At 45.5% G+C, this 13,386-nt stretch overlaps 1 protein-coding gene across 1 annotated transcript in view; it reads right to left on the reverse strand.

The window, feature by feature from the left end:
* The window catches only part of CEP162 (centrosomal protein 162), a 332,984-nt gene that overhangs the window by 58,886 nt on the left and 260,712 nt on the right, over positions 1 to 13,386 (reverse strand). The window lies entirely within an intron of this gene.

The raw sequence follows: 13,386 nt of genomic DNA on the forward strand, positions 1-13,386 counted from the left end.
AATTGGTGGTTGTTGACCAGTAATATGGAAAATGGGAAATCCTTTCTTCCAGTGACCTGGAAGGTAGTGAGTACAGATGCCAGTTCTCGGGCTAGGGAGCGGTTCGGGAGGAAGCCACTGTCCAGGGGAAATGGTCTTGGGTAGAGAGTTGTCTCCCCATCAACATTTTGGAAATTCATGCAGTTATTCAGGCTCTGAAAGTCTGGACACCCAGACTTCAGGGTCACCCTGTCAGGGTGCAATCCGTCAATGCCTCGGCCGTGGCTTATGTCAACCATCAAGGAGGCACAAGGAGTCGATCAGCCCAGAAAGAGGTGGATATTATCCTGTCCTGGGGAGAGAAGTTTGTGCCATGCCTGACAGCAGTGTTCATTCCAGGAATACAGAACTGGCAGTCAGATTTTTTGAGCCATCAACAGATGTTTCCGGGGGAATGGTCTTTACATCCTGAGATTTTTCAATTGATCTGCCTACGCTGGGGGGGGGGGGGGGGTCCCAGACGTAGATCTGCTGGCATCCAGGTTCAACAACAAATTTAAGAGATTTGTGTCCAGGACCAGGGATCCAGTCGCAGTCGGAGTGGATGTGTTGGTGACTCCTTGGGAGGAGTATTCCCTGATCTATGCCTTACCTCCGGTACAGCTGATATCGCGTTAGTTGCGCAGGATCCAGCTGGAGGGGAAATCAGTAACTCTGGTAGCTCCGGCTTGGCCGAGGAGGATTTGGTATGCAAAATCCAGAGGGTGGCAATGACGAGGCCCTGGTTCCTTTCCACTGCATCCGGACTTGCTCTCCCAAGGTCTGATATTCCACCCTACTATACAGTCTCTGTATTTGATGGCTTGGCTATTGAAGAGCAGGGTGTGTCTGGCCCCACAGTTCATACACTGATTAACACCAGGAAGCCAGTCTCTAGAAATATTTATTACCGGCTCTGGAAATCCTACATTGCCTGATGTGAAGCCAGGAAATGGCATCCCCACACATATATTATCAGAAGAATTCTAGCCCTTCTGCAAGCATGGGGTAGATATGAAATTAGCCCTAAGCACGATTAAAGGGCAGATTTCAGCTTTCTCATTTTTTTTCCAGGAACCGATCGCTTCCCATTTGTTGGTTCAAACCTTCGTCCAGGGAATACTGCATTTGCTTCCACCAGTGAAGCCACCGTTGTGTCCTTGGGACTTAAATTTTGTGTTGGCAATTTTGCAAAAACAGCCTTTTGAACCTCTGGGGCAGGTTCCCCTGGTTCTTTTGACCAAACACTGGTCTTTTTGATTGCGATAACTTCCGCTAGAAGGATATCGGAACTAGCAGCTCTTTCTTGTAAAGAGCCATTCTTAATATTTTAGTAAGATAGGGTGATTTTATGTCCTCACCCAGATTTTTTGCCCAAGGTAGTGTCCGCCTTTTATTTGAATCAGAACATAATACTACCTTATTTTTTCCTGATCCTCACTCAGAGGAGGAAAAGTTATTGCATTCTCTTGATGTAATGCGTGCACTTAAGATTTATTTACTGGAAACAGCTCAGATTCGCAAGACAGAGAGCTTGTTTGTACTGCCAGAAAGCCCCAGAAAGGGATTGGTAGCATCTAAATCTACGATTTCTTGTTGGATTCGCCAGGTTATTACCCAGGCGTATGGTTTAGTAGGAAAGGTTCCAACTTTTCCTGTAAAGGCACATTCTACAAGAGGAGTAGGTGCCTGTTGGGCACATTGCCATCAAGCCTCTATGGCTCAGATGTTCAAGACCATGACCTGGTGCATACAATCACTCGTTTCTATAGAGGGGATGCTGGGACCCAGGAGGAGTCTGCTTTTGGCCGCAGTGTGCTGCAGGCAGCGGTGTAATCCTTCTGTTGGGAGGGTCAGCTGGAGGTATTTTTTGGTGTCCCCTTACCCTCAGATGCACTGCTTTGGGACATCCCATATGTTATGATTTATGGCTTTGTGTCCCGTGATGTACGAAAAGAAAAATTGATTTTTAATTTATACTTACCTGTAAAATCCATTTCTTGAAATACATCACGAGACGCAGAGAACCTTCCCCTCTTCTATGGGCTCTTTTATTGCTTGCTACAAAGCTGAGGTACCTCCCTGTGTGGGAGGGGTTATATAGGGGGTCATCAATTCTGATTGGTTGCTAATGTCCTTCACCTATAGGTGGCTATATAACCCATAGGGTGGGCACGGCCTTTATACGCTTCTGTGTTTGCGCTGGAAACAAGCTCGATCATACGCTCCCAGCACTGTTACTGACAGCTCAGATTCTTCATACTAATGATAAGGAGCTAGGAGAACTAGCTCTTGATCATGTGATTGCTGTAACAGTTTGTGATTAGCTATCACAGTGATCATTCACTCTTAGCTCGTCCCTGTGTTGTTTCTCCTCCATGAAGAAGAAAAGATATACTGTAATATGTAGAGCTGCTGGAGTATAGGCTTACTGCCCCATTTGGCCAATTCACCTCCCAGGAACTTTTCCCTGAGTCTATTTTTGTGTTGGTGCCCAAGCTGGTTAAGGACCCTGTGGACTCTGCGTCATATATTTCTAGATCACTGCTCAATGTTGATGGAAAGATATTGGTGAAAATCCTAACAAATCATCTATCCTGCATAATAGACAATCTTATACATGTTGATCAAGTTCTATTTTTGGCAAGGACACGGACATCAATATTCATCATTTGTTTTTAAATTTAGCGATTACTAATGCTAATTGTGGTACAAGGGTTATTCCTTCATTGGATCCTGAGAAGGCTTTTGACTTGGTTTGAAGAGGTTTTCCTCTGGGAGGTGTTGCAGAGATTTGGGCCTAGGCTCTTATCATACATAACCATCCACATTTCCATTGCACACGTTCCTGGAAAAGGCTCTAGGATACTGGGTGCTGCAGCGACCACCAGCTGGAGTCAGTGGACTTCTGCTGCAAAGGAGCTGGCTAAGTATGCTTCTCCTTTGAACAGAGCTTGGGGGATGGAGTCTCTGATCTTTCCTCAGATTTTAGTCTCAAAGGTTTTGGGTATGGTAAGGGAGAGATGCGGGCAGTTGCTGTGTTTGGTTTGCACTTCCTGCATGCTCTACATATTGAATCTGAAAAGAGGAAAAAGGCAGAGTTTGAAATAGAATTATTGAAGGAGCAGCTTGCAGTGGCAACAAAGTGTTTGGAAGACACTGCAAGCAAGGCAAATTATTTAGAATGTAGGACACTCAAAGTTAAAGCTGCATTGGCTTCGAAGTGTGTGTTAAACCCCTGTAGGCAGAGCTGAAGATATGAATGAGCGGTGTGCAGCCCTTGAAAGCAAGTCTAATGGTGCCCTAACCAAGGACAAAGGCCCTAAGCCTGTAAGCAAAAGTAAGACATGTTCCACTGTTACTTACCATAAGCGGGAAGCTAGGAATTTGATCAGCTTGAATAGAGATAGCCAAGTTGAGGCAGATGAAAGTTAGGCAAGGCCTGTGGTCTCCAGGAGACACATGTGGACTGATTTACTGAAGGCAGGGGTCCCTAGAGAGGAAATCAAAGGGATTCCTACACCAGCATTGATTAAGAAATTGAAGCAAGTGGTTGGGAAATGGTAGATTCAGTCACATTTTTTGCTATCATAGAATGGGGCATTTTGCTAGAATGTGCCCTACTGTGAAGACTGGACAACAGTAGGCCTGCATTCCCAGGACAGCATGGAGAGACATGCAATTTTATTCTTTCCACTGGAAGTCAATGCCTTTCCGCGACAGTGTTACAAGGCAACAGTGGGCACAATACAATAGTTTGCAGGTAAAACTAGGCAGATAGAAAACTGTGAGCAGTGAGCTATGTTTTTGGCACAGTTGGAAAGAACATATAATCTGCTTTGTCTTTGCTCTTACTCTTTTCAGGTACTGAGCATCAAGAGGTGGAGCAGGCAGAGCGGATGACCAAGCCAGATGGGAGGAGGCAGACCAGAAGAGAGTCTGGGGAAGATGTGGATGATTTCCTGATGGTGGCTGAATTGGAGTGGACTTTCATCTGAGCATTTCCTTATGACCAGGAGGACAAGGGACTTCATCATTTGGGACATTTTTCCACAGACTGCAAAGGACATTGCTAACCCTGCTGAAAGGAATGTTGCAGCCTTCTAGGGGGAAAACATAGTCCTCTCTTTTGTCTTTCCTTGCTACTAATTTGTATGTTATTTTTAGATCTTCTTCTGTGCTTCTCCTGAGAGCACCCCGCAAAACATGTAGAGACATCTTCCTCACAGATTATACATTTTTGATGAAAAATGTCTTACTTCATTGTTCTTATGTCATCTACTTTTGCATTTCTTACAGTTGGCAATTGTAAATGACTATGCCCTTAAAATGTTTGTTATATAAATCGGTCTAGATAAATAAAACCTTTTTTATATTTTAAGTATTGTACAGCACACCGGGAATGTGTCCTAGATGGCAGGTACATTCCCCCAATATTTGAGTTGTGGTCCCTTTAATGGGGACAGTTGCAGAGCATTTGTGGTACTCAGGGGTTCTCACCCATGCAGGGAGACGTGTCCCGGGCTAAGTTTGGCTGCAGAGGACTGACTTCCAGGACTCTCTGGATTGCTAAGTTTATATCAGAGACCCGGGATTTTGCAGGTTCAAAGAGAATCCAAACCATGACTAGTAGGACTTTGGTCCCAAAGGGGTTAGGACCCAGGTGAGAGAGGTTTGAAAGGCAGCAGAGAGAAATCAGCACTTGTGTCAAGGAAGTGAGTGGAAGAGAGAAACTTGCTAGCTGTGTAGAAAGTGGAAGCTATCAGACAAGCTGGGGCACGGGTTGCTACCCCCCCTGTGTGGCCTTCCTGGCACCTTTACTTTGGAGGAACCTGCTGCATAATTACCAATACCAGTATTTGGACTGTTTGTTTACTTTGGCTGAAGTAAACTGTAATCAAAATAAATGGTTTTTCTTTCACCAAACTGGCTGGCGGTCATTTTAGAGCTACCCCAGGTCGCAATATATATATGTTTTTCTAATTTCTGTGTTGGGGTGTTACTCATTAAAGTCCCTTGGGCTACGATTTTTGTTTGAGAAAACAGTCTGATCGCCCAGAAGACACGGGGGTCGAAAAGGGAATTTTATTCCTCCCATTTACAAGATGGGGGTTTATTTCACCCTTTCCTGGACAAAGGCTTTAAGAGCTGATCTTTTAAATTTAATCAAATATCATGCTATAAAAAAATCAAGAGGTGGAATGTGTTGCTATGGATTTTTATAGCATATGTAATTGCTAGTTAGACTGCATAGTAAGATTTTAGGATCATGTGCTGTGTTAAAAAGCAAAGCCTCCCCTATTGATATGCAAATGTCCCAGTTTTCTCAGAGATAGCGCTTTGCTGGATGGAATGTAAGCAGAAAATGGGGGGAGGAGATCAGGTTTGGAAAGAAGCATGTGGGCAGACAAAGGAGGTGATTTTTGGAAGACAAAGGGACAAGACGTGTGTTGGAAGCTCGAGGACTTTGGAGACGTTTTGATTCAGACTGAGTAAAGAACCATGAGATGACTCCATCAATGGAAGTACCTGTTTTGTTTACTACTTGCATACATACATGCTTATTTTGCTAGAAAGGATAATTGGCTTGTGCATGGTGTATTCATATTTTGTAAGCTATGAGTTGTGTTTTGTGCAGTTGTACAGTATGTTCAGCTTTTCTGTTTAGTAAAGTATTGATACACTACAAAAGTCTAAGCTTCCTTGGTTTTACCGCAAGAACATTACTTTAAAAAGACGCAAGTAAAACACCTTGGAGCCACTCACTATGTTGGCACGGGACTTGCAACTCATTGAAGGCCTACGTGTTGATCCCATAGAGGAAAAAATGCCGTGTGCCAACAATGCCCACCTTCCCCCTGGAGTGGGTAGAACAGTTTTGGTATCCAGGTACCATGGGACCCATCTAGTTTTTATAATCTAAATTTTCATCCTTTGCTCCTGCAGCTTCGTGAGAAATGTGCCCCTTGGGCCAATCTCCTTAACCTGATGGGTTGTATGTTTTAATGTCCTTAAAATGTTGTTTCTTTCTTTCTAAATTTAAAGTTTTTGTTACCTGATATATGCCCGCTGTACCATGTACTCTTTGTATTGCTTCCTTGGTGTGAAATCCCTGGTGTTCCTGCCAGTCTCTCTGCTTTCCTATTAAATACTGACCACACTAAGCAGAACACACCATTATCAGTTCTCCAACTGTGCTGGGAACTCAACCAGCTCTCCTCCAATGATCAGACTTGTCCCGACCGACGGGGGTCCTTCCCGCCCTGCACAGCTTTTCACTGGGAAAAGCCTTTCAGCTCTTATGCAGCTGAAAACAGAGGGAATGTGATCACTTATAAAAAATAAAATGTTTTACCTTTCATTTCTATTTGAACTGAACTTGAACTGAATGGGTTGTTTACAAGGTGATCGTTTATGATCAATTTAACTTTTTTTTTTCTGTAATTGTCCTGATTGAAAACCTGGGTCCTTCTTTAAAGACATTGATCAGTGTGTGAGTTCCTTTTTTTGGAATGATGCCATCCCTCAATTGACGAAAACTTTATATTTACCGATCCAACACAGGTGGGGGACGGGCGTTAACCTTTATCAGACTGACTATTGGTCGGCTGTTCAAGTTACGGTTAGATGGTGATTGCCACAGTCCATGGCTAATTCAGCTGTCTGTTTAAGGGTGGCTTTTCGGAGTTCCCTTACAGAGCTTACTAATTGAGTATTCAAGAGCTCTAGAGATTATGCCAACCTCCCAGATCCCACCAGAACGACCCTTGAGTATAGGTATCTTCTAGGAAGAAAATAATTAAGCCTAACCACCAGCCGCTGTGGGTTAACTCCTTAAAACTCTGTGAAACCTTATGCCTGCTGGTAGGTTACTGTCATTCCAGGACCCATCTCCTATCCTCCAAGTACAGCTTACCTAGGTGGATGCACTTCCACTACCTTAATTGCCACATGCTGCTCAGGTCTCAGTTCCCACAACCTCCTGTGCTTGAAACAGACAAGACTAAGAGTCTCTTTGGCCAGGACTCTCTTCCAAAGCACCCCTACCCCCCATATCTGCCTCTGCTCTGCATTGATTCTCCCAAAATTAAAGATTGTGGGAGCAGTCGAGAGCGGATATTCCAACATTGGTCCAGGAGGACTGCCTTGACGTTTTGTCCTAAACCTTTAAATTTCATCTAGAAATTAATGAAGAGCAAAGTTTTAGACGAGAGTTATTTCCCCTCACAATGATTGCACAGAATCTGTCCCTGGTGGTAGCCGACCTGCCCACTCCATCTGAGTGACCTTGGCATGTATCTTCACATATTCTGGGACTGGCCCAGGTTAACAATTTCGAATGGAGATTTTTAACCTCTAATGTCCTTCTGCAAATGTCCCTTCCCTTGTCCCTGAGCTGGCATTACTGGGTATTCGTGGTGATGTATGGAAGCCTTACCATACTAAGTTGTCAATTTTGTATCTGTTATATTATGTGAAAAATGGAATTATTTGTAAATGGAATTCTACCCCCCCCCCCCCCCCCCAGTCTTTTGTCTTTTTTGGAGTCCTTGATAAATGCACCTCTACCTATGTATAAATTGATGTATGTAAAAAGGAAATGTCCTAAGTACAATAAGGTCTATGAACCACTTGCCTGTATAGGACTGTGGTATCTCTTGTAGAATAAGGAAGTATTGTTTACTATCAGAGCCATCAAAACATGCAAGCCAGGAGCTGGCATGCAAAGAGAGTGAAACCCTGTCTTACCTTATCCACATCACCAATTCAGACCAGGGTCCAGGCTTTGCCTGTCATAGAAGGCACCCCCTTAGAGGAGTTTTCAAGATCTGGGAGTCACTGGCATAAACCAGGGCCCTCGACATGTGTAAAATGCCGTGGCTAACTACATTCATTGCATGTGTCAAGGTGAGTACCAAACACAGGATCTAGTGCCTGAAGTAAACATTACAGGCTAGCCCTGTGACTGTGGGGTCTGAGTATGGTTATCAAAGTGCGATCAAGGGTTACTGATCCTCGCCCAGCTTTAACACTGAGAACCGAGCGATCTAACACCGTTGATCACTTGACTCTCACAGCTCCCTAAGCAGAGAGCTGCTGACTGTCAGTCAGCAGCTCTCTGCTCTGCCCCCTCCTCGCTCTCTGGAGCGCTGGGCTGTGAAGGGGGTGGGAGCAAACGGTTCAGGCTCTTACAGGGTTCATACACATTTTAACCAATAAAATTCTATGACTTTTCCATGACTTTTCCATGACTTCACGTAAATATTCATGACCTAAAGTTTCATGAAATGTCTATGTATACATGTTAAATAAGAAGAAAATCCATGTCACACCCAGCATATTTTTACTAAAATAAATGACAATCTTTGTAGTGTACAGTACCTCTGCAGTTAGGGTTTAGTTTCTGGATACAGCGCGACTCAAAATGGTCCCTTGTTTTACAGTGGATGAGATGGAAGCACCACTGCCGCAGCTGGGAGCGGGTGTCACTTCGAGCGCACGGGTGAAAAAGCTGAGAACTCTGATGTAGGGGGGGACCAAAGACCACTTTCCACAGAGTGAATGCACTAAGGAAGGGAGGGGGGGGGTCCTGATACAAGGAGGAACCTTTATAACAGTGCCCCCTTAAATCAGTGACCCCCCCTCAGACTGGCCGGGCAGCACTGTCACTGACCTCCTCTTAGGTGCACCATGCTCTGGTTTTATCCTGTAGTCTCCTCTCCCCAGTCCACACATGTCTGACTTCTCCTGTGATCCCCATCCCGACAGCACTCCCACTTTTGACTCCTCTCCAGACCCCCTCAGAGACTGCAGACATGATAAAAGACAAGAGATGGTCAGAGATTACGGACATGATAGAAGAGATGCTTAGAGGCTGTGGACATGGTACAGGAGGTGGTCAAAGGCTGTGGACATGGTACAGGAGGTGGTCAGAGGCTGCGGACATGGTACAGGAGGTGGTTAGAGGCTGTGGACATGGTACAGGAGGTGTTCAAAGGCTGCAGACATGGTACAGGAGGTAGTTAGAGGCTGCGGACATGATACAGGAGGTAGTTAGAGGCTGCGGACATGGTACAGGAGGTAGTTAGAGGCTGCGGACATGGTACAGGAGGTAGTTAGAGGCTGCGAACATGGTACAGGAGGTAGTTAGAGGCTGCGGACATGGTACAGGAGGTAGTTAGAGGCTGCGGACATGGTACAGGAGGTAGTTAGAGGCTGCGGACATGGTACAGGAGGTAGTTAGAGGCTGTGGACATGGTACAGGAGGTAGTTAGAGGCTGTGGACATGGTACAGGAGATGGTTAGAGGCTGCAGACATAATACATGAGGTGGTTAGAGGCTTGCAGGGGGGTTGGAGGGCGCAGGGGAGCGGAGAGCACTGGGGGGGCAGGCAGGGAAAACCAGGGGGGATGTAGAGCACAGGGGGAGGGGGGGAACTGGAGAGCACTGTCTGGGGGGGGACAGGAAATCACTAAGGGGGAGCCAGGGAGCACAGGGGGGGGAGATCACTGAGGAATATGAAAGTTCAATTCCTCTCTATGCAGCTGTCCCATCCCCCTCCTATCCAGCACACGAGACTCCTCACTGACATTCCACAATAGACTCCTCACTGACATTCCACAATAGACTCCTCACTGACATTCCACAATAGACTCCTCACTGACATTCCACAATAGACTCCTCACTGACATTCCACAATAGACCCCTCACTGACATTCCACAATAGACTCCTCACTGACATTCCTCACTGACATTCCACAATAGACTCCTCACTGACATTCCACAATAGACTCCTCACTGACATTCCTCACTGACATTCCACAATAGACTCCTCACTGACATTCCTCACTGACATTCCACAATAGACTCCTCACTGACATTCCTCACTGACATTCCACAATAGACTCCTCACTGACATTCCTCACTGACATTCCACAATAGACTCCTCACTGACATTCCTCACTGACATTCCACAATAGACTCCTCACTGACATTCCACAATAGACTCCTCACTGACATTCCACAATAGACTCCTCACTGACATTCCACAATAGACTCCTCACTGACATTCCTCACTGACATTCCACAATAGACTCCTCACTGACATTCCTCACTGACATTCCACAATAGACTCCTCACTGACATTCTACAATAGACTCCTTACTGACATTCCACAATAGACTCCTCACTGACATTCCTCACTGACATTCCTCACTGACATTCCACAATAGACTCCTCACTGACATTCCACAATAGACTCCTCACTGACATTCCTCACTGACATTCCACAATAGACTCCTCACTGACATTCCACAATAGACTCCTCACTGACATTCCTCACTGACATTCCACAATAGACTCCTCACTGACATTCCTCACTGACATTCCACAATAGACTCCTCACTGACATTCCTCACTGACATTCCACAATAGACTCCTCACTGACATTCCTCACTGACATTCCACAATAGACTCCTCACTGACATTCTACAATAGACTCCTCACTGACATTCCACAATAGACTCCTCACTGACATTCCACAATAGACTCCTCACTGACATTCTACAATAGACTCCTCACTGACATTCCACAATAGACTCCTCACTGACATTCCTCACTGACATTCCACAATAGACTCCTCACTGACATTCCTCACTGACATTCCACAATAGACTCCTCACTGACATTCCACAATAGACTCCTCACTGACATTCCTCACTGACATTCCACAATAGACTCCTCACTGACATTCCTCACTGACATTCCACAATAGACTCCTCACTGACATTCCACAATAGACTCCTCACTGACATTCCTTCTGCCGCTGCCTTCTTCACACAGATGCGGGCGGCCCGATGGACACCGGCCTGACACCCCCTCCCCCCCCAGTGCGGAGATGCGGGCGGCCCCGCGGACACCGGCCTGACACCCCCCAGTGCACGCGCCCCCCCTCGCTGGTACGTCCCTGAGAGCGGGACAGTATAGCCACGATTTCTTAGTTTCAGTTTCAGCGGATCAATCCGCCGCAGAGTTCCGAGCCTGTCACAGTCTATTCATATTGAAGAGGCCGGTGACCAGGCTTCAGCTGTGCGCTGCGGCTGATTAATCCGCCTAAACCCAAAACAGAGAAAATAGTCCCACTTACTGTCCCCGCTCCACAGAATACAGGGGGCCCGGAGACAAAAATAAATATTTGCACAACACAATTCCATGACTTTTCCAAAACTTAGTACGTTTTCCCATTTTCCAGGACTTTTCCAGTCCTGGAAAGTGTCATGTCAAAATCCCATGACTTTTCCAGGATTTTCATGACCGTACGAACCCTGCTCTTATCGGCTTGCTGAGAGGCTGAGCCGGATGGCCGTCCAGGCAAGTGGGTGGATCTGGACTTCATTGTCGCAATCTTGCCAGAGCCCGGACCGGCTCCGTGATGTCAGCCGATAGCGAGCTTCAGCTGTCACACGGTGTAATTCGCAGGAGTAGTACCGCCAAATGAGCTTTAAATTTGATAAAAAGATATTAGGTATCCATCACCCAAGATAGTGGGCAGAGGTATAGGGGGACATCAGAGGGCAGACTCAACAAAGCTTTTACCAGTGTCCAATAACCTGAAGATAGCAGTTTATAACCCATGGTCAATGAATCGATTCCTGTGTCTTGTACTGCACGAAAAAGACAATTATTTGCAGGGAACAATTTGTAGAAAGATGGGAAAGTATACTTCTCTTTTAAATTGTTTCATTTTCAGTACTCCTAAAATAAGTCAGAAGATTGCATAAGCATTGTCACAGACTGTCTTATCCAAAAAGCAGAGCTTGAGAGAGCATTCACAGCTGATTACAGTTCCTTTAAAAAAATTGCTTTTCATGGACTCAATCAGCACATGCAGTTTATGCATTTGAAGTTATAATGCCATCATAGTCTGATGCCAGTGACAGGTAATCGACCTGCTGCCACAGATCTAACCTGAACAGCAATATTATACCTAACAGAATATGCAATTTCAATCTTTAAAGTGATTGCAAAGCTAGACTGGTTTTATTAAAAAATGGATTTTTGTAAAATCTTACCGTAAAATCCTTTTCTCTTAGCTCATTGACAGACGTAGTCCTCTTTGAATAATATCAACTTGGGTTATACTGCCCTCTACAGGAGTAGGACACTAGGCAGAAGAAAACGTTCTGGCCACACCTTAGGGGCAGTCCCAGAGGGTATATCCTCTTCCTCTCTGCTACAGGAAATCAGTTATGTCGCAAAGCAGTGTCAGAGAATTTAACCCAACCCAACTCAATAATAGAGGGGCGGGTACTACGTTTGTCAATGAGCTAAGAGAAAAGCATTTTACGGTAAGATTTTACAAAAATCCATTTTTCTCTGTTGCTCATTGACAGACGTAGTCCTCTTTGATTAATATCAAATTGGGACGTTCCAAAGCAGTTCCACAAATGAGGGGTGGGAACAGAAATCAAATCCAGAAGGCCCAACCGAAGCCAACCAGAAGTATCAAGGGACTCATCGAGCAAACAGATGAGATCTAAGTGAGAAACCCAACAACCCTCGAGGTAGACCACAGTCTCCTCAAACAGCGGCCTGCAGGAACCTTGCGGCCAAAAGAGGCATCTGACGATGCCATCACATCAACCTTATACAACTTTGTAAAGGTATGAACCGACGACCAAGTAGTCGCCTAAAACCCTGAACCACTGACGCCTGATGGCGGAAGGCCCAGGAAGCACTAAGCGCCCAAGTAGAGTCCGCCTTAACAAGGAACGGGGGATCCCGACCCTTAGATAGAATAAGCTTATACCACCGTCTGTCTGATCCATCTAGAGATGGTCGCGGCAGAAACAGGCAACCCCTTCTTAGGGCCATCCGTGATCACAAACAGTGAATCCGTCTTACGAAATGAATCCGTAGTATTCAAATATACCCTGATCGCCCGAACTACATCCAAGGAATGTAACGCGAATTCTCGAGGATGATTGGGCTTAGGACACAGGGAAGACAATACAATGTCCTCATACAAATGAAACTCTGAAACCACCTTAGGAAGGAAGGATGGATTCGGACGAAGAACAACCTTATCCCTATGAACCACCAGATATGGGGAACGACAGGATAATGCAGCCAGTTCTGACACCCTGCGTGCAGAAGTGATAGCCACCAAGAAGGCCACCTTCTGGGATAACGTAAGCAAGGGAATCGCCCTAATATCTTCAAAGGGAGGCTTCTGAAGAACCGACAACACCAAATTAAGATCCCAGGACGGTAAGGGTGCGCGCACTGGTGGAGCCAGGTGTCGCACCCCCTGGATGAAATTCCGCACCAAGGAATGAGTAGCCAAAAGCTTCTGAAAGAAGATAGCTA

The sequence above is a fragment of the Pelophylax lessonae genome (genome assembly GCF_965119305.1).
Source record: "Pelophylax lessonae genome assembly, chromosome: 3".
Taxonomy (NCBI): Eukaryota; Metazoa; Chordata; class Amphibia; order Anura; family Ranidae; genus Pelophylax; species Pelophylax lessonae.